General features: G+C 46.2%; 17 non-coding genes and 3 pseudogenes across 17 annotated transcripts; 10 read left to right on the forward strand and 10 right to left on the reverse strand.

Moving 5' to 3' along the window:
* The first annotated feature begins 525 nt into the window (after positions 1 to 525).
* Positions 526 to 689, forward strand: LOC135035374 (U1 spliceosomal RNA). The gene has a single exon (XR_010230418.1). It is a non-coding gene; the product is annotated as a U1 spliceosomal RNA (small nuclear RNA).
* A 152-nt stretch (positions 690 to 841) lies between these two features.
* Positions 842 to 983, forward strand: LOC135035338 (U1 spliceosomal RNA; annotated as a pseudogene).
* Positions 984 to 1,677: 694 nt separating this feature from the next.
* On the forward strand, positions 1,678 to 1,841 carry LOC135035387 (U1 spliceosomal RNA). The gene has a single exon (XR_010230430.1). It is a non-coding gene; the product is annotated as a U1 spliceosomal RNA (small nuclear RNA).
* A 152-nt stretch (positions 1,842 to 1,993) lies between these two features.
* Positions 1,994 to 2,156, forward strand: LOC135035341 (U1 spliceosomal RNA). The gene has a single exon (XR_010230392.1). It is a non-coding gene; the product is annotated as a U1 spliceosomal RNA (small nuclear RNA).
* A 671-nt stretch (positions 2,157 to 2,827) lies between these two features.
* Positions 2,828 to 2,991, forward strand: LOC135035375 (U1 spliceosomal RNA). Its single transcript, XR_010230419.1, has one exon. It is a non-coding gene; the product is annotated as a U1 spliceosomal RNA (small nuclear RNA).
* Positions 2,992 to 3,143: 152 nt separating this feature from the next.
* Positions 3,144 to 3,306, forward strand: LOC135035359 (U1 spliceosomal RNA). The gene has a single exon (XR_010230403.1). It is a non-coding gene; the product is annotated as a U1 spliceosomal RNA (small nuclear RNA).
* Positions 3,307 to 3,976: 670 nt separating this feature from the next.
* On the forward strand, positions 3,977 to 4,140 carry LOC135035377 (U1 spliceosomal RNA). The gene has a single exon (XR_010230421.1). It is a non-coding gene; the product is annotated as a U1 spliceosomal RNA (small nuclear RNA).
* A 153-nt stretch (positions 4,141 to 4,293) lies between these two features.
* On the forward strand, positions 4,294 to 4,435 carry LOC135035349 (U1 spliceosomal RNA; annotated as a pseudogene).
* Positions 4,436 to 5,129: 694 nt separating this feature from the next.
* LOC135035391 (U1 spliceosomal RNA) lies at positions 5,130 to 5,293 on the forward strand. Its single transcript, XR_010230434.1, has one exon. It is a non-coding gene; the product is annotated as a U1 spliceosomal RNA (small nuclear RNA).
* A 2,075-nt stretch (positions 5,294 to 7,368) lies between these two features.
* LOC135035397 (U1 spliceosomal RNA) lies at positions 7,369 to 7,531 on the reverse strand. Its single transcript, XR_010230440.1, has one exon. It is a non-coding gene; the product is annotated as a U1 spliceosomal RNA (small nuclear RNA).
* A 152-nt stretch (positions 7,532 to 7,683) lies between these two features.
* Positions 7,684 to 7,847, reverse strand: LOC135035380 (U1 spliceosomal RNA). The gene has a single exon (XR_010230424.1). It is a non-coding gene; the product is annotated as a U1 spliceosomal RNA (small nuclear RNA).
* A 695-nt stretch (positions 7,848 to 8,542) lies between these two features.
* LOC135035351 (U1 spliceosomal RNA) lies at positions 8,543 to 8,684 on the reverse strand (annotated as a pseudogene).
* A 152-nt stretch (positions 8,685 to 8,836) lies between these two features.
* On the reverse strand, positions 8,837 to 9,000 carry LOC135035370 (U1 spliceosomal RNA). Its single transcript, XR_010230414.1, has one exon. It is a non-coding gene; the product is annotated as a U1 spliceosomal RNA (small nuclear RNA).
* A 671-nt stretch (positions 9,001 to 9,671) lies between these two features.
* On the reverse strand, positions 9,672 to 9,834 carry LOC135035336 (U1 spliceosomal RNA). Its single transcript, XR_010230390.1, has one exon. It is a non-coding gene; the product is annotated as a U1 spliceosomal RNA (small nuclear RNA).
* A 152-nt stretch (positions 9,835 to 9,986) lies between these two features.
* Positions 9,987 to 10,150, reverse strand: LOC135035394 (U1 spliceosomal RNA). The gene has a single exon (XR_010230437.1). It is a non-coding gene; the product is annotated as a U1 spliceosomal RNA (small nuclear RNA).
* A 1,041-nt stretch (positions 10,151 to 11,191) lies between these two features.
* LOC135035340 (U1 spliceosomal RNA) lies at positions 11,192 to 11,354 on the reverse strand. The gene has a single exon (XR_010230391.1). It is a non-coding gene; the product is annotated as a U1 spliceosomal RNA (small nuclear RNA).
* A 152-nt stretch (positions 11,355 to 11,506) lies between these two features.
* On the reverse strand, positions 11,507 to 11,670 carry LOC135035365 (U1 spliceosomal RNA). Its single transcript, XR_010230409.1, has one exon. It is a non-coding gene; the product is annotated as a U1 spliceosomal RNA (small nuclear RNA).
* Positions 11,671 to 12,331: 661 nt separating this feature from the next.
* LOC135035335 (U1 spliceosomal RNA) lies at positions 12,332 to 12,494 on the reverse strand. Its single transcript, XR_010230389.1, has one exon. It is a non-coding gene; the product is annotated as a U1 spliceosomal RNA (small nuclear RNA).
* A 152-nt stretch (positions 12,495 to 12,646) lies between these two features.
* Positions 12,647 to 12,810, reverse strand: LOC135035362 (U1 spliceosomal RNA). Its single transcript, XR_010230406.1, has one exon. It is a non-coding gene; the product is annotated as a U1 spliceosomal RNA (small nuclear RNA).
* A 7,601-nt stretch (positions 12,811 to 20,411) lies between these two features.
* LOC135035395 (U1 spliceosomal RNA) lies at positions 20,412 to 20,574 on the forward strand. Its single transcript, XR_010230438.1, has one exon. It is a non-coding gene; the product is annotated as a U1 spliceosomal RNA (small nuclear RNA).
* The last annotated feature ends 6,588 nt before the right edge of the window (positions 20,575 to 27,162 follow it).

Consider the following 27,162-nt stretch of genomic DNA (forward strand, 5'->3'; position numbering starts at 1 on the left):
TGCAAACTACAGGTAGTGCTGCAGGGCCCACACCCTTTTACTTGCCTTACAGAGCAGCTCTGGAGCTGTTACAGTGCCCAGCTGCTGCAAGAAATCAGCTTGAATGCTTCAGGGGCTGGGGCATAGCCCCACACCGAAGGAGGGTGGAGGTGTTTAATGCGAACTAGGGGTCATCCAAGCGCCGCAAAAGGCCGCCATGCCCTGCACGCCCCTTTTCTCTTTTCATATGCAGACGAGGGTTGAAGCCAACTTTGACCCACTGCTTGGATGACATCACCATATGCAAATCCATCTGCTGCTGGCCTTCCCCCAGGAATGCTTGCACTAGTTGTTGCATTTGGTTTGTTGTTTTGGGGTGCTTCAGTATTAGGCAGCCTTCTGCCCTACCATGTTCATCTGAAAATATGTGTTCTCCCTGCAGTTGTTGTCCCCAGATGAGAGTTCCCTTGTGCTGCCTCAGTTGAATCTCCTTTACATGACAGAGATGTGCCTGAGCAGCGGCCCTCCCAAGCCCTATCCCAAGTCATACTTATTTTGCATAGGAGATACCATGGTCATGAAGATTGTTCTCCCAGGGTGAGGTTCATTCATTGCATTCTGGGTATGCTGACCCCTGTGATTTCCACAAATGTGGGAAACTCGACTGCATTATTTGTGGTAGTGGGGGACTGTGTTTGTTCTTTCCTCTGGTCAGCTCTGGTAAAAGTCAGATTTATTTGTCTCAGATCTTCCTCTAGCCTCGTTCTTCTATCGAGAGTTTCCTTGTGCTGCCTCAGTTGGATCTACTTCACTTGACAGGGGGGTGCCCGAGCAGCGACCCTCCCCAGCTCTAGCCCAACTCCTACTTACCTGCCAGGTGAGATACTATGATCATGAAGTTGCTTCTCCCAGGACAAGGATCACCCATTGCACTCTGGGTGTGCTGCTCCTGCGATTTCCCCAAATGTGGGAAACTTGACTGCATAATTTGTGTTTCCCCTGGTCAGCTCTCATATAATTCAGATCTCTTTGTCTCAGGTCTCTCTCCAGCCTAGTTTGCTGTCTGTTTCCACTTCTTTTTTCTTGAGCCCCTCCCTTCTATACCCTAGTGCACTATCCTGACTTCTCCTCCCGTCTGCTTACTTAGTGCCTTACAATGCACAATGCAAACTACAGGTAGTGCTGCAGGGCCCACACCCTTTTACTTGCCTTACAGAGCAGCTCTGGAGCTGTTACAGTGCCCAGCTGCTGCAAGAAATCAGCTTGAATGCTTAAGGGGCTGGGGCATAGCCAACATGAGCCCCACACCGAAGGAGGGTGGAGGTGTTTAATGCGAACTAGGGGTCATCCAAGCACCGCAAAAGGCCGCCATGCCCTGCACGCCCCTTTTCTCTTTTCATATGCAGACGAGGGTTGAAGCCAACTTTGACCCACTGCTTGGATGACATCACCATATGCAAATCCATCTGCTGCAGGCCTTCCCCCAGGAATGCTTGCACTAGTTGTTGCATTTGGTTTGTTGTTTGGGGGTGCTTCAGTATTAGGCAGCCTCTGCCCTCCCATGTTCATCTGAAAATATGTGTACTCCCTGCAGTTGTTGTCCCCAGATGAGAGTTCCCTTGTGCTGCCTCAGTTGAATCTCCTTTACTTGACAGAGATGTGCCTGAGCAGTGGCCCTCCCGAGCTCTATCCCAAATCATACTTATTTTGCATAGGAGATACCATGGTCATGAAGATTGTTTTCCCAGGGTGAGGTTCATTCATTGCATTCTGGGTATGCTGACCCCTGTGATTTCCCCAAATGTGGGAAACTGGACTGCATTATTTGTGGTAGTGAGGGACTGTGTTTGTGTTTTCCTCTGGTCAGCTCTGGTAAAAGTCAGATTTCTTTGTCTCAGATCTTCCTCTAGCCTTGTTCTTCTTTCGAGAGTTCCCTTGTGCTGCCTCAGTTGGATCTCCTTCACTTGACAGGGGGGTGCCCGAGCAGCGACCCTCCCCAGCTCTAGCCCAGCTCCTACTTACCTGCCAGGTGAGATACTATGATCATGAAGGTGCTTCTCCCCGGGCAAGGCTCACCCATTGCACTCTGGGTGTGCTACTCCTGCGGTTTCCCCAAATGTTGGACACTTGACTGCATAATTTGTGTTTCACCTGGTCGGCTCTCGTATAATTCAGATCTCTTTGTCTCAGGTCACTCTCCAGCCTAATTTGCAGTCTGTTTCCACTTCTCTTTTCTTGAGTTGCTCCCTTCTATGCCCTTGCGCACTATCCTGACTTCTCCCGTCTGCTTACTTTGTGCCTTCCAACGCACAATGCAAACTACAGGTAGTGCTGCAGGGCCCACACCCTTTTACTTGCCTTACAGAGCAGCTCTGGAGCTGTTACAGTGCCCAGCTGCTGCAAGAAATCAGCTTGAATGCTTCAGGGGCTGGGGCATAGCCATCATGAGCCCCACACCGAAGGAGGGTGGAGGTGTTTAATGCGAACTAGGGGTCATCCAAGCACCGCAAAAGGCCGCCATGCCCTGCATGCCAATTTTCTCTTTTCATATGCAGACGAGGGTTGAAGCCAACTTTGACCCACTGCTTGGATGACATCACCATATGCAAATCCATCTGCTGCAGGCCTTCCCCCAGGAATGCTTGCACTAGTTGTTGCATTTGGTTTGTTGTTTGGGGGTGCTTCAGTATTAGGCAGCCTTCTGCCCTCCCATGTTCATCTGAAAATATGTGTACCTCCTGCAGTTGTTGTCCCCAGATGAGAGTTCCCTTGTGCTGCCTCAGTTGAATCTCCTTTACTTGACAGAGATGTGCCTGAGCAGCGGCCCTCCCCAGCCCTATCCCAAATCATACTTATTTTGCATAGGAGATACCATGGTCATGAAGATTGTTCTCCCAGGGTGAGGTTCATTCATTGCATTCTGGGTATGCTGACCCCTGTGATTTCCCCAAATGTGGTAAACTTGACAGCATTATTTGTGGTAGTGGGGGACTGTGTTTGTGCTTTCCTCTGGTCAGCTCTGGTAGAAGTCAGATTTCTTTGTCTCAGATCTTCCTCTAGCCTTGTTCTTCTTTCGAGAGTTCCCTTGTGCTGCCTCAGTTGGATCTCCTTCACTTGACAGGGGGGTGCCCGAGCAGCGACCCTCCCCAGCTCTAGCCCAACTCCTTCTTACCTGCTAGGTAAGATACTATGATCATGAATGTGCTTCTCCCAGGGCAAGGCTCACCAATTGCACTCTGGGTGTGCTGCTCCTGCGATTTCCCCAAATGTGGGAAACTTGACTGCATAATTTGTGTTTCCCCTGGTCGGCTCTCGTATAATTCAGATCTCTTTGTCTCATGTCTCTCTCCAGCCTAGTTTGCTGTCTGTTTACACTTCTTTTTTCTTGAGCCGCTCCCTTCTATGACCTTGCGCACTATCCTGACTTCTCCCGTCTGCTTAATTTGTGCCTTCCAACGCACAATGCGAACTACAGGTAGTGCTGCAGGGCCCACGCCCTTTTACTTGCCTTACAGAGCAGCTCTGGAGCTGTTACAGTGCCTAGCTGCTGCAAGAAATCAGCTTGAATGCTTCAGGGGCTGGGGCATAGCCAACATGAGCCCCACACCGAAGGAGGGTGGAGGTGTTTAATGCGAACTAGGGGTCATCCAATTGCCGCAAAAGGCCGCCATGCCCTGCACGCCCCTTTTCTCTTTTCATATGCAGACGAGGGTTGAAGCCAACTTTGACCCACTGCTTGGATGACATCACCATATGCAAATCCATCTGCTGCAGCCTTCCCCCAAGAATGCTTGCACTAGTTGTTGCATTTGGTTTGTTGTTTGGGGGTGCTTCAGTATTAGGCAGCCTTCTGCCCTCCCATGTTCATCTGAAAATATGTGTTCTCCCTGCAGTTGTTGTCCCCAGATGAGAGTTCCCTTGTGCTGCCTCAGTTGAATCTCCTTTACTTGACAGAGATGTGCCTGAGCAGCGGCCCTCCCCAGCCCTATCCCAAATCATACTTATTTTGCATAGGCGATACCATGGTCATGAAGATTGTTCTCTCAGGGTGAGGTTCATTCATTGCATTCTGGGTATGCTGACCCCTGTGATTTCCCTAAATGTGGGAAACTCGACTGCATTATTTGTGGTAGTGGGGGACTGTGTTTGTGCTTTCCTCTGGTCAGCTCTGGTAAAAGTCAGATTTCTTTGTCTCAGATTTTCCTCTAGCCTTGTTCTTCTTTCGAGAGTTCCCTTGTGCTGCCTCAGTTGGATCTCCTTCACTTGACAGGGGGGGTGCCCGAGCAGCGACCCTCCCCAGCTCTAGCCCAACTCCTACTTACCTGCCAGGTGAGATACTATGATCATGAAGTTGCTTCTCCCTGGGCAAGGATCACCCATTGCACTCTGGGTGTGCTGCCCCTGTGATTTCCCCAAATGTGGGAAACTTGACTGCGTAATTTGTGTTTCCCCTGGTCGGCTCTCATATAATTCAGATCTCTTTGTCTCAGGTCTCTCTCCAGCCTAGTTTGCTGTCTGTTTCCACTTCTTTTTTCTTGAGCCCCTCCCTTCTATACCCTTGTGCACTATCCTGACTTCTCCTCCCGTCTGCTTACTTTGTGCCTTACAATGCACAATGCAAACTACAGGTAGTGCTGCAGGGCCCACACCCTTTTACTTGCCTTACAGAGCAGCTCTTGAGCTGGTACAGTGCCCAGCTGCTGCAAGAAATCAGCTTGAATGCTTCAGGGGCTGGGGCATGGCCAACATGAGCCCCACACAGAAGGAGGGTGGGGGTATTTAATGCAAACTAGGGGTCATCCAAGCGCCGCAAAAGGCCGCCATGCCCTGCATACCCCTTTTCTCTTTTCATATGCAGACGAGGGTTGAAGCCAACTTTGACCCACTGCTTGGATGACATCACCATATGCAAATCCATCTGCTGCAGCCTTCCCCCAGGAATGCTTGCACTAGTTGTTGCATTTGGTTTGTTGTTTGGGGGTGCTTCAGTATTAGGCAGCCTTCTGCCCTCCCTTGTTCATCTGAAAATATGTGTTCTCCCTGCAGTTGTTGTCCCCAGATGAGAGTTCCCTTGTGCTGCCTCAGTTGAATCTCCTTTACTTGACAGAGATGTGCCTGAGCAGCGGCCCTCCCCAGCCCTATCCCAAATCATACTTATTTTGCATAGGCGATACCATGGTCATGAAGATTGTTCTCTCAGGGTGAGGTTCATTCATTGCATTCTGGGTATGCTGACCCCTGTGATTTCCCCAAATGTGGGAAACTTGACTGCATTATTTGTGGTAGTGAGTGACTGTGTTTGTGCTTTCCTCTGGTCAGCTCTGGTAAAAGTCAGATTTCTTTGTCTCAGATCTTCCTCTAGCCTTGTTTTTCTTTCGCGAGTTCCCTTGTGCTGCCTCAGTTGGATCTCCTTCACTTGACAGGGGGCTGCCCGAGCAGCGACCCTCCCCAGCTCTAGCACATGTAAGTTTGTTTTTATTTTACTACATTGTGGTTTGTGGCTCTATACCATGTAATGCATGTCTTTTAACAGTAGTCAAGTCTTCCAATGTGCTTGTTAGTGAAACCCAATACATAGCTTTATTTTATTTTGTTTCTTCAAATATTGAATGCATATGTCTTATAACTTTTTTTTTCAATATATAAACATTTTTATTATAAGATTTTCAATGACACAAGTACATCCAAGTTGCAGATTATGGGTTGTGAAGGACAAATCAACCATATAAACAATTTAAGCAATTTAAATTGCATGCAGGTAGTAGAATATCAAACTCCTTGGATGAGAGTTGGTCGTAATAAACTAGGATAGAAAAGAATAAAGTAGAAAATAAGATTTTAAACCTACCGGTAAATCTTTTTCTCGTAGTCCGTAGAGGGTGCTGGGGACTCCGTAAGGACCATGGGGATAGACGGGCTCCGCAGGAGACATGGGCACTTTAAGAAAGACTTTAGTTCTGGGTGTGCACTGGCTCCTCCCTCTATGCGCCTCTATGCCACAGTTAGAGAAACTGTGCCCAGAGGAGACTGACAGTATGAGGAAAGGATTTTGTTAATCCAGGGCAAGATTCATACCAGCCACACCAATCACACCGTATAACTTGTGATAAACTATCCAGTTATGAGTACGAAAAAACAACATACTGTAGCATCAGTGCAGGACCGATGCAACTATAACATAACCCTTATTGAAGCAATAACTATATACAAGTATTGCAGAAGTAGTCCGCACTTGGGACGGGCGCCCAGCATCCTCTACGGATTACGAGAAAAAGATTTACCGGTAGGTTTAAAATCTTATTTTCTCTAACGTCCTAGAGGATGCTGGGGACTCCGTAAGGACCATGGGGATTATACCAAAGCTCCAAAACGGGCGGGAGAGTGCGGATGACTCTGCAGCACCGATTGAGCAAACATGAGTTCCTCCTCAGCCAGGGTATCAAACTTATAGTATTTTGAAAAGGTGTTTGAACCTGACCAAGTAGCAGCTCGACACAGCTGTAGTGCCGAGACCCCTCGGGCAGCCGCCCAAGAAGAGCCCACTTTCCTCGTGGAATGGGCCTAGACCGATTTTGGTAACTGCAATCCAGCCATAGAATGCGCTTGCTGAATCGTGTTACAAATCCAGCGAGCAATAGCCTGCTTTGAAGCAGGGGCACCAATCTTGTTGGTTGCATACAGGACAAACAGCGCTTCAGTTTTCCTGACTCTAGCCGTCCTGGCCACGTAAATTTTCAAAGCCCTGACCACATCAAGTAACTCGGAATCCTCCAAGTCACGCGTAGCCAAAGGCACCACAATAGATTGGTTCATATGAAAAGATGAGACCACTTTTGGTAGGAATTGAGGATGGGTCCGCAATTCCGCTCTATCCACATGGAACACCAAATATGGGCTTTTATGTGACAAAGCCGCTAATTCCGACACTCGCCTAGCCGAAGCCAAGGCTAATAACATGACCACCTTCCACGTGAGATATGTTAACTCCACCGTTTTAAGGCTGCTAAAAACTGCTAGCGAGCAATCAACTCAGAATGACCCCCATAGTGTACTGCAAGAAAATATCTGTAAATCCAATGGTACCGTAAGTGCGGTATATACTCGCACTTCTTTGCGGGGCGAGAACATCTCCCCTAAGTGAAGTCAGCCCTATGAATAGAGTTTGTGTGATCCCTGTGCAGCAGTCACAGAAAGGGTTCTTCTCTGCAGTTTGTCACTCAAATTACATTGTTGCATTTTTTCTAGAAGTGGATCTGAGAGCTGTTACCCGCAGACCAGCTACAATAATTATCCTGGGATAGTGCGCAATGGCATAGAAGGGAGCGGCTCAAGAAAAGAGAAGTGGAAACAGACAGCAAACTAGGCTGGAGAGAGACCTGAGACAAAGAGATCTGAATTATACGAGAGCCGACCAGGGGAAACACAAATTATGCAGTCAAGTTTCCCACATTTGGGGAAATCGCAGGAGCAGCACACCCAGAGTGCAATGGGTGAGCCTTGCCCTGGGAGAAGCACCTTCATGATCATAGTATCTCACCTGGCAGGTAAGTAGGAGTTGGGCTAGAGCTGGGGAGGGTCGCTGCTCGGGCACCCCCCTGTCAAGTGAAGTAGATCCAACTGAGGCAGCACAAGGAAACTCTCGAAAGAAGAACAAGGCTAGAGGAAGATCTGAGACAAAGAAATCTGACTTTTACCAGAGCTGACCAGTGGAAAGCACAAACACAGTCCCTCACTACCACAAATAATGCAGTCAAGTTTCCCACATTTGGGGAAATCACAGGGGTCAGCATACCCAGAATGCAATGAATGAACCTCACCCTGGGAGAACAATCTTCATGACCATGGTATCTCCTATGCAAAATAAGTATGATTTGGGATAGGGCTGGGGAGGGCCGCTGCTCAGGCACATCTCTGTCAAGTAAAGGAGATTCAACTGAGGCAGCACAAGGGAACTCTCATCTGGGGACAGCAACTGCAGGGAGAACACATATTTTCAGATGAACATGGGAGGGCAGAAGGCTGCCTAATACTGAAGCACCCCCAAACAACAAACCAAATGCAACAACTAGTACAAGCATTCCTGGGGGAAGGTCTGCAGAAGACGGATTTGCATACGGTGATGTCATCCAAGCAGTGGGCCAAAGTTGGCTGGAACCCTCATCTGCATATGAAAAGAGAAAAGGGGTATGCAGGGCATGGCGGCCTTTTGCGGCGCTTGGATGACCCCTAGTTTGCATTAAATACCCCCACCCTCCTTCTGTGTGGGGCTCATGTTGGCCATGCCCCAGCCCCTGAAGCATTCAAGCTGATTTCTTGCAGCAGCTGGGCACTGTAAAAGCTCCAGAGCTGCTCTGTAAGGCAAGTAAAAGGGTGTGGGCCCTGCAGCACTACCTGTAGTTTGCATTGTGCATTGTAAGGCACAAAGTAAGCAGACGGGAGGAGAAGTCAGGATAGTGCACAAGGGTATAGAAGGGAGGGGCTCAAGAAAAAAGAAGTGGAAACAGACAGCAAACTAGGCTGGAGAGAGACCTGAGACAAAGAGATCTGAATTATATGAGAGCCGACCAGGGGAAACACAAATTACGCAGTCAAGTTTCCCACATTTGGGGAAATCACAGGGGCAGCACACCCAGAGTGCAATGGGTGATCCTTGCCCAGGGAGAAGCAACTTCATGATCATAGTATCTCACCTGGCAGGTAAGTAGGAGTTGGGCTAGAGCTGGGGAGGGTCGCTGCTCGGGCAGCCCCCTGTCAAGTGAAGGAGATCCAACTGAGGTAGCACAAGGGAACTCTCGAAAGAAGAACAAGGCTAGAGGAAAATCTGAGACAAAGAAATCTGACTTTTACCAGAGCTGACCAGAGGAAAGCACAAACACAGTCCCCCACTACCACAAATAATGCAGTCGAGTTTCCCACATTTGTGGAAATCACAGGGGTCAGCAAACCCAGAATGCAATGAATGAACCTCACCCTGGGAGAACAATCTTCATGACCATGGTATCTCCTATGCAAAATAAGTATGATTTGGGATAGGGCTGGGGAGGGCCGCCTCTCAGGCACATCTCTGTCAAGTAAAGGAGATTCAACTGAGGCAGCACAAGGGAACTCTCATCTGGGGACAACAACTGCAGGGAGAACACATATTTTCAGATGAACATGGGAGGGCCGAAGGCTACCTAATACTGAAGCACCCCAAAACAACAAACAAAATGCAACAACTAGTGCAAGCATTCCTGGGGGAAGGCCTGCAGCAGATGGATTTGCATATGGTGATGTCATCCAAGCAGTGGGTCAAAGTTGGTTTCAACCCTCGTCTGCATATGAAAAGAGAAAAGGGGCGTGCAGGGCATGGCAGCCTTTTGCGGCGCTTGGATGACCCCTAGCTCGCATTAAACACCTCCACCCTCCTTCGGTGTGGGGCTCATGTTGGCTATGCCCCAGCCCCTGAAGCATTCAAGCTGATTTCTTGCAGCAGCTGGGCACTGTAACAGCTCCAGAGCTGCTCTGTAAGGCAAATAAAAGGGTGTGGGACCTGCAGCACTACCTGTAGTTCGCATTGTGCGTTGGAAAGCAAAAAGTAAGCAGACGGGAGAAGTCAGGATAGTGCGCAAGGGCATAGAAGGGAGCGGCTCAAGAAAAGAGAAGTGGAAACAGACAGCAAACTAGGCTGGAGAGAGACCAGAGACAAAGAGATCTGAATTATACGAGAGCCGACCAGGGGAAACACAAATTATGCAGTCAAGTTTCCCACATTTGGGGAAATCGCAGGAGCAGCACACCCAGAGTGCAATGGGTGAGCCTTGCCCTGGGAGAAGCACCTTCATGATCATAGTATCTTACCTGGCAGATAAGTAGGAGTTGGGCTAGAGCTGGGGAGGGTCGCTGCTCGGGCAGCCCCCTGTCAAGTGAAGGAGATCCAACTGAGGCAGCACAAGGAAACTCTCGAAAGAAGAACAAGGCTAGAGGAAGATCAGAGACAAAGAAATCTGACTTTTACCAGAGCTGACCAGAGGAAAGCACAAACACAGTCACTCACTACCACAAATAATGCAGTCAAGTTTCCCACATTTGGGGAAATCACAGGGGTCAGCATACCCAGAATGCAATGAATGAACCTCACCCTGATAGAACAATCTTCATGACCATGGTATCTCCTATGCAAAATAAGTATGATTTGGGATAGGGCTGGGGAGGGCCGCTGCTCAGGCACATCTCTGTCAAGTAAAGGAGATTCAACTGAGGCAGCACAAGGGAACTCTCATCTGGGGACAACAACTGCAGCTATTATTCCATGGTTCAAACTCATTTTTTGGAATCTCTAAATCATACAAATCTGCATATATTATATAAGGCTCTGCAAAGTTGGACAATATATTTATACCCCTAAGGTATAGAGCATTGATATATCAAATGAGCCAGAAGGATACATCCCTGCATAAAGTATATTTACCATGTGCACAGATGTATTGCTTGGACAGTAATTGTTTTCAGTAGCTATATTCATACCCACATAGTCAATGAGCCAGGATTATATATCTCTGTAAAGTATAATTACACTTTACCTTGACATATCTCTTGGACAAGTAGATATATAATTCCTAAACCCAAATGAGCCAATCACATGCATATGTATAGGAATGTTCATATAATGTACATTGCTGTGTGATTGGACTAGTGCTAATCTCTGCCCCTTTAGCTATGAGCCAACCTAATTTGTAAGCCTATTATAATATATTTGCAGATGTAAGATACATAAAGCATAAATCAATATATTATATAAGATTCCACACTTCAATAATTGGCTTCATGGGTCAAAGTTGGCTTCAACCCTCGTCTGCATATGAAAAGAGAAAAGGGGCGTGCAGGGCATGGCGGACTTTTGCGGCGATTGGATGACCCCTAGTTCGCATTAAACACCTCCACCCTCCTTCGGTGTGGGACTCATGTTGGCTATGCCCCAGCCCCTGAAGCATTCAAGCTGATTTCTTGCAGAAGCTAGGCACTGTAACAGCTCCAGAGCTGCTCTGTAAGGCAAGTAAAAGGGCGTGGGCCCTGCAGCACTACCTGTAGTTCGCATTGTGCGTTGGAAGGCACAAATTAAGCAGACGGGAGAAGTCAGGATAGTGCGCAAGGGCATAGAAGGGAGCGGCTCAAGAAAAAAGAAGTGGAAATAGACAGCAAACTAGGCTGGAGAGAGACCTGAGACAAAGAGATCTGAATTATACGAGAGCCGACCAGGGGAAACACAAATTATGCTGTCAAGTTTCCCACATTTGGGGAAATCGCAGGAGCAGCACACCCAGAGTGCAATGGGTGAGACTTGCCCTGGGAGAAGCACCTTCATGATCATAGTATCTCACCTGGCAGGTAAGTAGGATTTGGGATAGAGCTGGGGAGGGTCGCTGCTCGGGCACCCCCCTGTCAAGTGAAGTAGATCCAACTGAGGCAGCACAAGGAAACTCTCGATAGAAGAACAAGGCTAGAGGAAGATCTGAGACAAATAAATCTGACTTTTACCAGAGCTGACCAGAGGAAAGAACAAACACAGTCCCCCACTACCACAAATAATGCAGTCGAGTTTCCCACATTTGGGGAAATCATAGGGGTCAGCATACCCAGAATGCAATGAATGAACCTCACCCTGGGAGAACAATCTTCATGACCATGGTATCTCCTATGCAAAATAAGTATGACTTGGGATAGGGCTGGGGAGGGCCGCTGCTCAGGCACATCTCTGTCAAGTAAAGGAGATTCAACTGAGGCAGCACAAGGGAACTCTCATCTGGGGACAACAACTGCAGGGAGAACACATATTTTCAGATGAACATGGGAGGGCAGAAGGCTGCCTAATACTGAAGCACCCCCAAACAACAAACCAAATGCAACAACTAGTGCAAGTATTCCTGGGGGAAGGCCTGCAGCAGATGGATTTGCATATGGTGATGTCATCCAAGCAGTGGGTCAAAGTTGGCTTCAACCCTCGTCTGCATATGAAAAGAGAAAAGGGGCGTGCAGGGCATGGCGGCCTTTTGCGGCGCTTGGATGACCCCTAGTTCGCATTAAACACCTCCACCCTACTTCGGTGTGGGGCTATGCCCCAGCCCCTGAAGCATTCAAGCTGATTTCTTGCAGCAGCTGGGCACTGTAACAGCTCCAGAGCTGCTCTGTAAGGCAAGTAAAAGGGTGTGGGCCCTGCAGCACTACCTGTAGTTTGCATTGTGCGTTGGAAGGCACAAAGTAAGCAGACGGGAGAAGTCAGGATAGTGCGCAAGGGCATAGAAGGGAGCAACTCAAGAAAAGTGAAGTGGAAACAGACAGCAAACTAGGCTGGAGAGAGACCTGAGACAAAGAGATCTGAATTATACGAGAGCCGACCAGGGGAAACACAAATTATGCAGTCAAGTGTCCAACATTTGGGGAAACCGCAGGAGCAGCACACCCAGAGTGCAATGGGTGAGCCTTGCCCGGGGAGAAGCACCTTCATGATCATAGTATCTCACCTGGCAGGTAAGTAGGAGTTGGGCTAGAGCTGGGGAGGGTCGCTGCTCGGGCACCCCCCTGTCAAGTGAAGGAGATCCAACTGAGGCAGCACATGGAAACTCTCGAAAGAAGAACAAGGCTAGAGGAAGATCTGAGACAAATAAATCTGACTTTTACCAGAGCTGACCAGAGGAAAGCACAAAAACAGTCCCCCACTACCACAAATAATGCAGTCGAGTTTCCCACATTTGGGGAAATCACAGGGGTCAGCATACCCAGAATGCAATGAATGAACCTCACCCTGGGAGAACAATCTTCATGACCATGGTATCTCCTATGCAAAATAAGTATGATTTGGGATAGGGCTGGGGAGGGCCGCTGCTCAGGCACATCTCTGTCAAGAATTTATAAAGTCTATACATATATATAACCAAATGTCAATATATATATATAGAACCCAGCGCTCCTATCAAAACTTATCTATTTCACCAATTTGTTGCTTATTTAATCTTTATACATCTATTAATTTTCACCATATATTATAAAATGCTGCTCCCATAGGTAGTACTGTTCTACCAATAGTAAACCAAATTTTAAAGATAATCACACTTGTTATCAAGGGAGCGCAAAAAATAAAATATACAAGCTCTTTATTTTTAAAAAATATATATAGACAGAAGAAACCCACATTCAATAAAATACAATGGAGTCAACATATATAGGCACCACTATCCATATCTAAATGTAATCAGGATCTATTTCATATTGCCCTTGATGACAACGGAATGTTTATTAAAGGGTCCAAAAAATCCTACTGGATACAGCTGTTGTAATTTAATCGTTACTTTCCAATTGTAATTGATACATTAAATTCCTTCTTGTGGATGAACAGCAACAGTTGTAACCAACGCCTCTTTTCTCTAACGTCCTAAGTGGATGCTGGGGACTCCGTAAGGACCATGGGGAATAGCGGCTCCGCAGGAGACTGGGCACATCTAAAGAAAGCTTTAGGACTATGTGGTGTGCACTGGCTCCTCCCCCTATGACCCTCCTCCAAGCCTCAGTTAGATTTCTGTGCCCGACGAGAAGGGTGCACACTAGGGGCTCTCCTGAGCTTCTTAGTGAAAGTTTTAGTTTAGGTTTGTTATTTTCAGTGAGACCTGCTGGCAACAGGCTCACTGCATCGAGGGACTAAGGGGAGAAGAAGCGAACTCACCTGCGTGCAGAGTGGATTGGGCTTCTTGGCTACTGGACATTAGCTCCAGAGGGACGATCACAGGCCCAGCCTGGATGGGTCCCGGAGCCTCGCCGCCGGCCCCCTTACAGAGCCAGAAGAGCGAAGAGGTCCGGAAAAATCGGCGGCAGAAGACGTTCCTGTCTTCAATAAGGTAGCGCACAGCTGTGCGCCATTGCTCTCAGCACACTTCATACTCCGGTCACTGAGGGTGCAGGGCGCTGGGGGGGGCGCCCTGAGACGCAATAAAACATGATAAAAATACCTTACATGGCAAAAAATACATCACATATAGCTCCTGGGCTATATGGATGCATTTAACCCCTGCCAGAATATACAGAAAAACGGGAGATAAGGCCGCCGAAAAGGGGGCGAAGACTATCTCCTCAGCACACTGGCGCCATTTTCCCTCACAGCTCAGTTGGAGGGAAGCTCCCTGGCTCTTCCCTGCAGTCACTACACTACAGAAAGGGTTAAAAAAAGAGAGGGGGGCACTAATTAGGCGCAGTATTAAAACATACAGCAGCTATAAGGGGAAAAACACTTATATAAGGTTATCCCTGTATATATATATATATATAGCGCTCTGGTGTGTGCTGGCATACTCTCCGGCTATGCCGTGTAGATGATGGCCTAACAGGAGGCTTTAAAATTTTCTTTGTAGTGTCCTTCGTTTTGGAGAAAAATGCAAAGGTACAAGACAGCTTTTCCTTGCCAATATCTCTCTTTTGCAAAGAGCTGCGCATTGGAAAATTCAGGGCTATGCCGTGTAGATGATGGCCTAACTGGAGGCTTTAAAAATTTCTTTCTAGTGTCCTTCGTTTGGGAGAAAAATGCAAAGGTACAAGACAGCTTTTCCTTGCCAATATCTCTCTTTTGCAAAGAGCTGCGCATTGGAAAATTCTGGGCTATGCCGTGTAGATGATGGCCTAACAGGAGGCTTTAAAATTTTATTTCTAGTGTCCTTCGTTTGGGAGAAAAATGCAAAGGTACAAGACAGCTTTTCCTTGCCAATATCTCTCTTTTGCAAAGAGCTGCGCATTGGAAAATTCAGGGCTATGCCGTGTAGATGATGGCCTAACAGGAGGCTTTAAAATTTTCTTTGTAGTGTCCTTCGTTTGGGAGAAAAATGCAAAGGTACAAGACAGCTTTTCCTTGCCAATATCTCTTTTTTGCAAAGAGCTGCGCATTGGAAAATTCAGAGCTATGCCGTGTAGATGATGGCCTAACAGGAGGCTTTAAAATTTTCTTTCTAGTGTCCTTCGTTTTGGAGAAAAATGCAAAGGTACAAGACAGCTTTTCCTTGCCAATATCTCTCTTTTGCAAAGAGCTACGCATTGGAAAATTTAGGGCTATACCGTGTAGATGAAGCACTAACAGGAGGCTTTAAAATTTTCATTCTAGTGTCCTTCGTTTGGGAGAAAAATGCAAAGGTACAAGACAGCTTTTCCTTGCCAATATCTCTCTTTTGCAAAGAGCTGCGCATTGGAAAATTCAGGGCTATGCCGTGTAGATGATGGCCTAACAGGAGGCTTTAAAATTTTCTTTCTAGTGTCCTTCGTTTGGGAGAAAAATGCAAAGGTACAAGACAGCTTTTCCTTGCCAATATCTCTCTTTTGCAAAGAGCTGCGCATTGGAAAATTCAGGGCTATGCCGTGTAGATGGTGGCCTAACAGGAGGCTTTACAATTTTCTTTCTAGTTTCCTTCGTTTGGGAGAAAAATGCAAAGGTACAAGACAGCTTTTCCTTGCCAATATCTCTCTTTTGCAAAGAGCTACGCATTGGAAAATTCAGGGCTATACCGTGTAGATGAAGCACTAACAGGAGGCTTTAAAATTTTCATTCTAGTGTCCTTCGTTTGGGAGAAAAATCCAATGGTACAAGACAGCTTTTCCTTGCCAATATCTCTCTTTTGCAAAGAGCTGCGCATTGGAAAATTCAGGGCTATGCCGTGTAGATGATGGCCTAACAGGAGGCTTTAAAATTTTCTTTCTAGTGTCCTTCGTTTGGGAGAAAAATGCAAAGGTACAAGACAGCTTTTCCTTGCCAATATCTCTCTTTTGCAAAGAGCTGCGCATTGGAAAATTCAGGGCTATGCCGTGTAGATGATGGCCTAACAGGAGGCTTTAAAATTTTCTTTCTAGTGTCCTTCGTTTGGGAGAAAAATGCAAAGGTACAAGACAGCTTTTCCTTGCCAATATCTCTCTTTTGCAAAGAGCTGCGCATTGGAAAATTCAGGGCTATGTCGTGTAGATGATGGCCTAACAGGAGGCTTTAAAATTTTATTTCTAGTGTCCTTCATTTGGGAGAAAAATGCAAAGGTACAAGACAGCTTTTCCTTGCCAATATCTCTCTTTTGCAAAGAGCTGCGCATTGGAAAATTCAGGGCTATGCCGTGTAGATGATGGCCTAACAGGAGGCTTTAAAATTTTCTTTCTAGTGTCCTTCGTTTGGGAGAAAAATGCAAAGGTACAAGACAGCTTTTCCTTGCCAATATTTCTCTTTTGCAAAGAGCTGCGCATTGGAAAATTCAGGGCTATACCGTGTAGATGATGGCCAAACAGGAGGCTTTAAAATTTTCTTTCTAGTGTCCTTCGTTTGGGAGAAAAATGCAAAGGTACAAGACAGCTTTTCCTTGCCAATATCTCTCTTTTGCAAAGAGCTACGCATTGGAAAATTCAGGGCTATACCGTGTAGATGAAGCACTAACAGGAGGCTTTAAAATTTTCATTCTAGTGTCCTTCGTTTGGGAGAAAAATGCAAAGGTACAAGACAGCTTTTCCTTGCCAATATCTCTCTTTTGCAAAGAGCTGCGCATTGGAAAATTCAGGGCTATGCCGTGTAGATGATGGCTTAACAGGAGGCTTTAAAATTTTCTTTCTAGTGTCCTTCGTTTGGGAGAAAAATGCAAAGGTACAAGACAGCTTTTCCTTGCCAATATCTCTCTTTTGCAAAGAGCTGTGCATTGGAAAATTCAGGGCTATGCCGTGTAGATGATGGCCTAACAGGAGGCTTTAAAATTTTCTTTCTAGTGTCCTTCGTTTGGGAGAAAAATGCAAAGGTACAAGACAGCTTTTCCTTGCCAATATCTCTCTTTTGCAAAGAGCTACGCATTGGAAAATTCAGGGCTATACCGTGTAGATGAAGCACTAACAGGAGGCTTTAAAATTTTCATTCTAGTGTCCTTCGTTTGTGAGAAAAATGCAAAGGTACAAGACAGCTTTTCCTTGCCAATATTTCTCTTTTGCAAAGAGCTGCGCATTGGAAAATTCAGGGCTATGCCGTGTAGATGATGGCCTAACAGGAGGCTTTAAAATTTTATTTCTAGTGTCCTTCGTTTGGGAGAAAAATGCAAAGGTACAAGACAGCTTTTCCTTGCCAATATCTCTCTTTTGCAAAGAGCTGCGCATTGGAAAATTCAGGGCTATGCCGTGTAGATGATGGCCTAACAGGAGGCTTTAAAATTTTATTTCTAGTGTCCTTCATTTGGGAGAAAAATGCAAAGGTACAAGACAGCTTTTCCTTGCCAATATCTCTCTTTTGCAAAGAGCTGCGCATTGGAAAATTCAGGGCTATGCCGTGTAGATGATGGCCTAACAGGAGGATTTAAAATTTTCTTTCTAGTGTCCTTCGTTTGGGAGAAAAATGCAAAGGTACAAGACAGCTTTTCCTTGCCAATATTTCTCTTTTGCAAAGAGCTGCGCATTGGAAAATTCAGGGCTATGCCGTGTAGATGATGGCCTAACAGGAGGCTTTAAAATTTTCTTTCTAGTGTCCTTCGTTTGGGAGAAAAATGCAAAGGTACAAGACAGCTTTTCCTTGCCAATATCTCTCTTTTGCAAAGAGCTACGCATTGGAAAATTCAGGGCTATACCGTGTAGATGAAGCACTAACAGGAGGCTTTAAAATTTTCATTCTAGTGTCCTTCGTTTGTGAGAAAAATGCAAAGGTACAAGACAGCTTTTCCTTGCCAATATCTCTCTTTTGCAAAGAGCTGCGCATTGGAAAATTCAGGGCTATGCCGTGTAGATGATGGCCTAACAGGAGGCTTTAAAATTTTATTTCTAGTGTCCTTCGTTTGGGAGAAAAATGCAAAGGTACAAGACAGCTTTTCCTTGCCAATATCTCTCTTTTGCAAAGAGCTGCGCATTGGAAAATTCAGGGCTATGCCGTGTAGATGATAGCCTAACAGGAGGCTTTAAAATTTTCTTTCTAGTGTCCTTCATTTGGGAGAAAAATGCAAAGGTACAAGACAGCTTTTCCTTGCCAATATCTCTCTTTTGCAAAGAGCTGCGCATTGGAAAATTCAGGGCTATGCCGTGTAGATGATGGCCTAACAGGAGGATTTAAAATTTTCTTTCTAGTGTCCTTCGTTTGGGAGAAAAATGCAAAGGTACAAGACAGCTTTTCCTTGCCAATATTTCTCTTTTGCAAAGAGCTGCGCATTGGAAAATTCAGGGCTATGCCGTGTAGATGATGGCCTAACAGGAGGCTTTAAAATTTTCTTTCTAGTGTCCTTCGTTTGGGAGAAAAATGCAAAGGTACAAGACAGCTTTTCCTTGCCAATATCTCTCTTTTGCAAAGAGCTACGCATTGGAAAATTCAGGGCTATACCGTGTAGATGAAGCACTAACAGGAGGCTTTAAAATTTTCATTCTAGTGTCCTTCGTTTGTGAGAAAAATGCAAAGGTACAAGACAGCTTTTCCTTGCCAATATCTCTCTTTTGCAAAGAGCTGCGCATTGGAAAATTCAGGGCTATGCCGTGTAGATGATGGCTTAACAGGAGGCTTTGAAATTTTCTTTCTAGTGTCCTTCGTTTGGGAGAAAAATGCAAAGGTACAAGACAGCTTTTCCTTGCCAATATCTCTCTTTTGCAAAGAGCTGCGCATTGGAAAATTCAGGGCTATGCCGTGTAGATGATGGCCTAACAGGAGGCTTTAAAATTTTCTTTCTAGTGTCCTTCGTTTGGGAGAAAAATGCAAAGGTACAAGACAGCTTTTCCTTGCCAATATCTCTCTTTTGCAAAGAGCTACGCATTGGAAAATTCAGGGCTATACCGTGTAGATGAAGCACTAACAGGAGGCTTTAAAATTTTCATTCTAGTGTCCTTCGTTTGTGAGAAAAATGCAAAGGTACAAGACAGCTTTTCCTTGCCAATATCTCTCTTTTGCAAAGAGCTGCGCATTGGAAAATTCAGGGCTATGCCGTGTAGATGATGGCCTAACAGGAGGCTTTAAAATTTTCTTTCTAGTGTCCTTCGTTTGGGAGAAAAATGCAAAGGTACAAGACAGCTTTTCCTTGCCAATATCTCTCTTTTGCAAAGAGCTGCGCATTGGAAAATTCAGGGCTATGCCGTGTAGATGATGGCCTAACAGGAGGCTTTAAAATTTTCTTTCTAGTGTCCTTCGTTTGGGAGAAAAATGCAAAGGTACAAGACAGCTTTTCCTTGCCAATATCTCTCTTTTGCAAAGAGCTACGCATTGGAAAATTCAGGGCTATACCGTGTAGATGAAGCACTAACAGGAGGCTTTAAAATTTTCATTCTAGTGTCCTTCGTTTGGGAGAAAAATCCAATGGTACAAGACAGCTTTTCCTTGCCAATATCTCTCTTTTGCAAAGAGCTGCGCTTTGGAAAATTCAGGGCTATGCCGTGTAGATGATGGCCTAACAGGAGGCTTTAAAATTTTCTTTCCAGTGTCCTTCGTTTGGGAGAAAAATGCAAAGGTACAAGACAGCTTTTCCTTGCCAATATCTCTCTTTTGCAAAGAGCTGCGCATTGGAAAATTCAGGGCTATGCCGTGTAGATGATGGCCTAACAGGAGGCTTTAAAATTTTATTTCTAGTGTCCTTCATTTGGGAGAAAAATGCAAAGGTACAAGACAGCTTTTCCTTGCCAATATCTCTCTTTTGCAAAGAGCTACGCATTGGAAAATTCAGGGCTATACCGTGTAGATGAAGCACTAACAGGAGGCTTTAAAATTTTCATTCTAGTGTCCTTCATTTGGGAGAAAAATCCATTGGTACAAGACAGCTTTTCCTTGCCAATATCTCTCTTTTGCACAAAGCTGCGCATTGGAAAATTCAGGGCTATGCCGTGTAGATGATGGCCTAACAGGAGGCTTTAAAATTTTCTTTGCAGTGTCCTTCGTTTGGGAGAAAAATGCAAAGGTACAAGACAGCTTTTCCTTGCCAATATCTCTCTTTTGCAAAGAGCTGCGCATTGGAAAATTCAGGGCTATGCCGTGTAGATGATGGCCTAAGGGCTGTAACACACACTCCGGTTTTTCCCGGATGGCAAAAAGCCGGACAAAGTTTGTCCGGCTTTTTGCCATCCGGGAGAAACCGGCAGTGTCTGTCACACAGGACGGCTTTGAGCCGTGTGTGATGCTGTGCGCATGCGCAGCATCAGACACGGCTGCAGAAAAAACCATTGTGTGTGAAAGCTCCCCTTCACACACATGGTTTACTGGCTCCAAGGACGGCCCGGCTGCCGCCCGGCCGCCGGACCTTCCAGTGGTGAGACCCGGCTGCAACCCGGCAGCCGGGCCGGGGCCGTGCAGTGTGAAGGGACCCTACCCCTCACACTGTTAACTACAATGCCGGCACGGGAAAAAGTGTCCTTCGTTTCGAGAGTTTCCTTGTGGTGCCTCGGATGGATCTCCTTCACTTGACAGGGGGGTGCCCGAGCAGCGACCCTCCCCAGCTCTATCCCAAATCTTACTTACCTGCCAGGTGAGATACTATGATCATGAAGGTGCTTCTCCCAGGGCAAGGCTCACCCATTGCACTCTGGGTGTGCTGCTCCTGCGATTTCCCCAAATGTGGGAAACTTGACTGCTTAATTTGTGTTTCCCCTGGTCGGCTCTCGAATAATTCAGATCTCTTTGTCTCAGGTCTCTCTCCAGCCTAGTTTGCTGTCTGTTTCCACTTCTGTTTTCTTGAGCCGCTCCCTTCTATGCCCTTGCGCACTATCCTGACTTCTCCCGTCTGCTTAATTTGTGCCTTCCAACGCACAATGCGAACTACAGGTAGTGCTGCAGGGCCCACACCCTTTTACTTGCCTTACAGATCAGCTCTGGAGCTGTTACAGTGCCCAGCTGCTGCAAGAAATCAGCTTGAATGCTTCAGGGGCTGGGGCATAGCCAACATGAGCCCCACACCGAAGGAGGGTGGAGGTGTTTAATGCGAACTAGGGGTCATCCAAGCGCCGCAAAAGGCTGCCATGCCCTGCACGCCCCTTTTCTCTTTTCATATGCAGATGTAGGTCCCTGCGGCCCTGGCATTACCGCTCCAACTAGTCATCCCTGGCCGGGGTTCCCTGGAGGAGTGGGGACCCCTTAAATCAAGAGGTTCCTCCCCTCGAGGCACCCAAGGGCCAGAGGTGAAGCCCGAGGCTGTCCCCAGCACCCCTGGGTGGTGGGTGCCGGGCTGATAGCCATGTGTGTAAAAAAAGAATATTGTTTTTTGTTGTTGTGGAACTATAAGGCCCAGCAAGCCTCCCCCGCTTGCTGGTACTTGGAGAACCTCAAGTACCAGCAGGTGGGGAAATAACGGGCTTGCTGGTACCTGTAGTTCTACAACAACAAAAAATACCCAAATAAAAACACAAACACACACAGCGTGACAGTAAAATTATTGAGACAGGCTGTAGCATGTGGGTGCATGTAACCCTATAAAAGTGATGGATTGGGTGACTATTACAATACCCACTGTTGCTGTCTGAAAAATTATGGATTTATAGATTGCTCTGCCGAGACATGTTTTTTTCTAAAATGCACCACAGGTATGGATGGATAGTATACTTGACGACACAGAGGTAGGTAGAGCAGTGGTCTACTGTACCGTACTGCTATATATTATATTATTTATTATTATTATTATCCTTTATTTATATGGCGCCACAAGGGTTCCGCAGTGCCCAATTACAGAGTACATAAACAAATAATCAAACAGGAAAACAGCAACTTACAGTTGACGACAATATAGGACAAGTACAGGGTAAATAAACATAGCTACATCAGCAGATGACACTGGAATAAGTATCAGGTGGCAGAAGACTGCTGGATTTGGTGCAGCTGAAGATTATTAAAGTAAGAAAAGAGTAAGCACATGAGGGAAGAGGGCCCTGCTCGTGAGAGCTTACATTCTAAAAGGGAGGGGCAGACAGAAAGGGGTGAGACAGATGGGGTACATAGAGAGCGTGGAACAGAGGTTTAGGATGAGATTTGGCTGGGTTTGGTGAAGAAGTGGGTCTTGAGAGTCCGTTTGAAGTTTTGTAGAGAGGTGGAGAGTCTGAGGGGGAGAGGTAGGGAATTCCAGAGAAGTGGTGCAGCACGTGAAAAATCTTGGAGGTAGGAGTGGGAGGAAGTAATCCGTAGGCAGGAGTCGGTGTGCATTAGCAGAGCGAAGAGGACGGGTGGGAGTGTAAAGCGAGATAAGATCAGAGATGTAGATGGGAGAGGAGTGGGTGAGGGCTTTGTAAGCAAGTGTGAGAAGCTTGAAATGGATTCTGAAAGGGAAGGGGAGCCAGTGAAGGACTAGTAAGAGAGGAGAGGTGGACGTAGTGCGTTTGGTGAGGAAAATGAGCCGGGAAGCAGCATTGAGGATAGATTGGAGTGGAGAGAGGTATTTGTCAGGAATGCCAGTCAGGAAGAGATTACAGCAGTCCAGTCTGGAGATGACCAGTGAGTGGATAAGAGTCTTAGTAGCATCCTGGGTCAGAAAGGGTCTGATCCTGGAAATATTTTTTAGATGAAAACGGCAGGTTTGTGAGAGGTGCTGAATGTGTGGTTTGAAGGAGAGGGAGGAGTCAAGGCTTACTCCAAGACAGCGCACTTGGGGGGTAGATAATGCCATCAATAGATAATGAGATTGTAGGAGGTGAGGTTATGCGGGAGGGAGGGAAGATGATCAGCTCGGTCTTAGACATGTTAAGTTTAAGAAAGAGCTGGGACATACAGGAAGAGATAGCAGAGAGACAGTTGGAGATACGAGTGAGGAGAGTAGGGGAGAGGTCTGGAGAGGAAAGATAGATTTGAGTGTCATCAGCATAGAGATGATATTGGAAACCAAAAGAACTAATGAGCTTACCTAGTGAGGACGTATATAGAGAGAAGAGAAGAGGACCAAGGACAGAACCTTGGGGTACCCCTACAGTTAGTGGAAGTGAGGGGGAGGTGGAGTCATGAGAGGAGACAGAGAATGAACGGTCAGAAAGGTAGGACGACAACCAAGAGAGGGCTGTGTTACGCAGACCAATGGAGTGAAGGATTTGCAGTAGGAGAGGATGGTCCACAGTGTCAAAAGCAGCAGAGAGATCAAGTAGAATAAGTAGAGAGTAGTGTCCCTTAGATTTAGCAGCATGGAGGTCATTGCATACTTTTGTAAGGGCAGTTTCAGTGGAGTGGAGAGGACGGAAGCCAGACTGGAATGGGTCAAGCAGTGAGTGTGAGGAAAGAAAGGAAGTAAGGCGGTTGTAGACAATACGCTCAAGGAGTTTGGAGGCAAAAGGGAGGAGAGAGATGGGTCGGTAGTTGGAGAGAGTGTTTGGATCAAGGGTTGGTTTTTTAAGAATAGGAGAGATGAGAGCGTGCTTGAAGGCAGAGGGGACAGTGCCTGATGAGAGGGAGAGATTGAGAAGGTGGGAAAGATGGGAAAAAGCAGAAGAAGAGAGGTGGCAAAGGAGGCGGGAGGGGATTGGGTCAAGTGGGGAGGTGGTGAGGGGACAGGAACGAATGAGGGCCATGACTTCCTCTCCAGATGCATGGGAGAAAGATGACAGAGTTGGTGCGAGGGATGGGGAGGGTTGGTAATGGTTGGGAGAAGGCTGGTTACTGATAGTCTGGTGTGATGTGATGTCCTGACGTATGGAGTCAATTTTGGATGTGAAGTAAGTGGCAAAGTCAAGAGCAGAGAGTGAGGAAGGGAGACGAGGTGGAGGTGGGCAGAGGAGTGAGTTGAGAGTGGCAAAGAGGCGCCGGGGGTTGGAAGACTGGGAGGAGATGAGGTTCTTGAAGTATGACTGTTTAGCAAAAGAAAGGGCAGCACTGAAGGATGAGAGCATAAGTTTGAAATGGAGGAAGTCTGCCTTAGAGCGTGATTTCCTTCAGTGTCGCTCAGCCGTACGTGAGCATTTTTGCAGATATCTGGTGCATTTGGTGTGCCAGGGTTGAGGTGTTAATTTGTGAGGGTGAATAGTGGTTGGTGGAGCAACAGAGTCAAGAGCAGAAGTAAGGGAAGCATTGTATGTGGAAGTGGCTTGTTCAGGGCATGAGAGAGAGAGAATAGGAGAGAGAAGTGAGTCAAACAGGGAGGAAAGGAATGTGGTGTCAATAGCTTCAATGTTACGCTTAGTGATGGTAGCCTTAGGAGGTAGAGATGGGGAAGTCGAGGGAGATAGGTTGAAGGAGAGCAGGTGGTGGTCAGAGAGGGGAAATGGGGAGTTGGAAAAATCAGAAATATCACAGCGGTGAGTGAAGACCAGATCCAGTGAGCTCCCATTCACATGGGAGGGTGAGGAGGTCCACTGGGAGAGACCAAGTGAAGAGGTGAGGTTAAGGAGTTTAGAGGCAGGGGATTGAGTGGGGATGTCAATAGGGATGTTGAAATCGCCTAGGATAATGGTGGGAATGTCAGAAGAGAGGAAGTGAGGAAGCCAGGAAGCAAAGTTGTCGATTAATTTGGAAGCAGTGCCAGGGGGGCGGTAAATGACAGCTACTCTAAGATGGACTGGTTGGAAGAGGCATATGGCGTGGACCTCAAATGTAGAGAATATAAGGGATGGTTCTGGTGGTATGAGTTGGTAGGAGTTACTAGAAGGTAAAAGGACCCCAACACCACCCCCATGGCGATCCCCAGGTCGGGGTGTGTGTGTGTGAATGTAAGGCCCCCAGCAGAGAGAGCAGCAGCAGAAGTAGTGTCAGAGGGCGTAATCCAAGTTTCAGTAATGGCTAGTAGGTGTAGGGAGTTGGAAATGAAAAGGTCATGAGTGGGGACCAGTTTGTTATAAACAGATCTGGCATTCCAGAGGGCACAGGATAGGGGGTATGAGTTTGTGGGAGAGATGTGAATTAGATTTTCAGGGTTGCTGTAGCGATGAGGTGGGATTAACTTTGAGGGCAGGGATGATGAGAGAGTAGTGATGGTACGGGTGCCTGAGCTAGGAGGGGAAACTGCAGGAGGTGGGCAGGGAGGGAGGTCAGTGTGATGTGGATGGGGGTGTGGGGAGGTGACAGGGAAGGGAGAGAGGGAGCAGGGCTGAGTTGTGGGGTAGCAGGACCATGGGGCAGAGGTGAATGAAAGTGGGGTAACAGGAAAGGTGGGGGAAGGAAACAGAGGGATGGAGGGGAGACAGAGGAGGGGAGAGAGGAGGAGGTGGAGGAGACTAGGGGGGAAGGATAAAGATACATTATTAGGTAGACACTGAGTGATGTGGGGAGTATAAGAAAACCTTGACATAGTGTTAAGTAGGTAAATAGGTTGAGGGAAAGTGGAAGTAGGAGAGGAGACTGTAAGGCAATCCGAGCAGAAGAATTGCAGAAATGCAGGTGAGAAAAGCAGTGTAGGCTCAAGGGGTGTAGATTTAGTATGAAATGAGTCAAAAGCGTAGATAAAGTGGGTGCAGAAAAGTATTTGGAGTGTAAGAAATGAAAGGATTGTGAGAGGTTTAAGAAGCAATGGTAATTATGTTAGATGTTTTAAGTGTTTGCAGGTAAAACTGCATTGGTGCAGCTGTGCTTAAAAAACAAAATTACAATAATACAGATACAGGCATTTGTAGGTGAAATGGATGGTTTATGAAATGTCCAAGTAAGGTAGTTCTGTGCTATGTAATCAGATGCAACAATCAGGAGGTGAGTGATCTGAGGAGTAAGTGACTCACATTTGTTATTAGTTCTTCAGTTTTATTTGTTTTGTTAGATTGGTGTGCTTCTGTTTTCCTTCTTTTTCACTTCGATTGAATGCTGATTGAACACTGCTGTTATGTGTCAATTTTATCACGCTTTGATAAAAATGCACGCTTAGATCAATAAATGCACAGCCAAATGGCTTTGCACAGCCTACACCATTGGACTTAAGTAGAAGACTATTACAAGTGAAACCAATAATTGAAATCTGTAACCACACCCCACCCACTCAAATGCCAGGCAATAAATTACCTTAAAAACAACAACCAGGCATTCCACAAAGATTAAACTGGGTCTATATCATTCAAAACTTTAAAAAAGTACTTCAAAATCACATACTATGCAATAATGTTTCAATTTGCATTACCCAGCAGAATTAGCTTTGCATATATAGATATAGTGCAGCAGAATATATTGGTGGTTGTAGTCAATTGTAATTACTTGTAGGTGACAAGAAGAGAAGAAACGTCAATTCACAATCGATATCAGCTGAAGATAAATTAATGCTGATTGAACACTGCTGTTATGTGTCAATTTTATCACGCTTTGATAAAAATGCACGCTTAGATCAATAAATGCACAGCCAAACGGCTTTGCACAGCCTACACCATTGGACTTAAGTAGAAGACTATTACAAGTGAAACCAATAATTGAAATCTGTAACCACACCCCACCCCCTCAAATGCCAGGCAATAAATTACCTTAAAAACAACAACCAGGCATTCCACAAAGATTAAACTGGGTCTATATCATTCAAAACTTTAAAAAAGTACTTCAAAATCACATACTATGCAATAATGTTTCAATTTGCATTACCCAGCAGAATTAGCTTTGCATATATAGATATAGTGCAGCAGAATATATTGGTGGTTGTAGTCAATTGTAATTACTCAGCAGAATTAGCTTTGCATATATAGATATAGTGCAGCAGAATATATTGGTGGTTGTAGTCAATTGTAATTACCCAGCAGAATTAGCTTTGCAAATATAGATTTAGTGCAGCAGAATATATTGGTGGTTGTAGTCAGTTGTAATTACCCAGCAGAATTAGCTTTGCATATATATAGTGCAGCAGAATATATTGGTGGTTGTAGTCAATTGTAATTACCCAGCAGCAGCTCTACTGCACTCAACATCACCAGTGCTCACAATATATATAATGCTATATACTATGCCATAGTGGTGCTTACTATATAACACCTCCTACTGCGTTCCCCCTGGCAATGAGCATGACACCCAGAGAGTGAAACCCCTGGCAATGAGCATGACACCCAGCACGTGAAACTCTTGGCATTGAGCAGTTTTTGTAAAAGTAATTAGAAGCTTTACTGTAGGGCATAGTGTATCACAGATATTGTGGTGAGTGACATAATATGTTCCAAAGGGCATTAATGTGTGGGGCTTAACATGGTGGAAATTACTGTACTTTTTTCCCTGTGGTGGCCGAGGTCTGTTGGTGCAGGGTCAAGAACTGGGGTGTAAGGTAGTCTTTGCCTGCAAGGCTACGCCCATTTTATGGAGACCATACCCATTTTTGCGAGGTCACGCCCCCCCATCCCATC

The sequence above is a fragment of the Pseudophryne corroboree genome, unplaced genomic scaffold, assembly GCF_028390025.1.
Source record: "Pseudophryne corroboree isolate aPseCor3 unplaced genomic scaffold, aPseCor3.hap2 scaffold_599, whole genome shotgun sequence".
Classification (NCBI taxonomy): Eukaryota; Metazoa; Chordata; class Amphibia; order Anura; family Myobatrachidae; genus Pseudophryne; species Pseudophryne corroboree.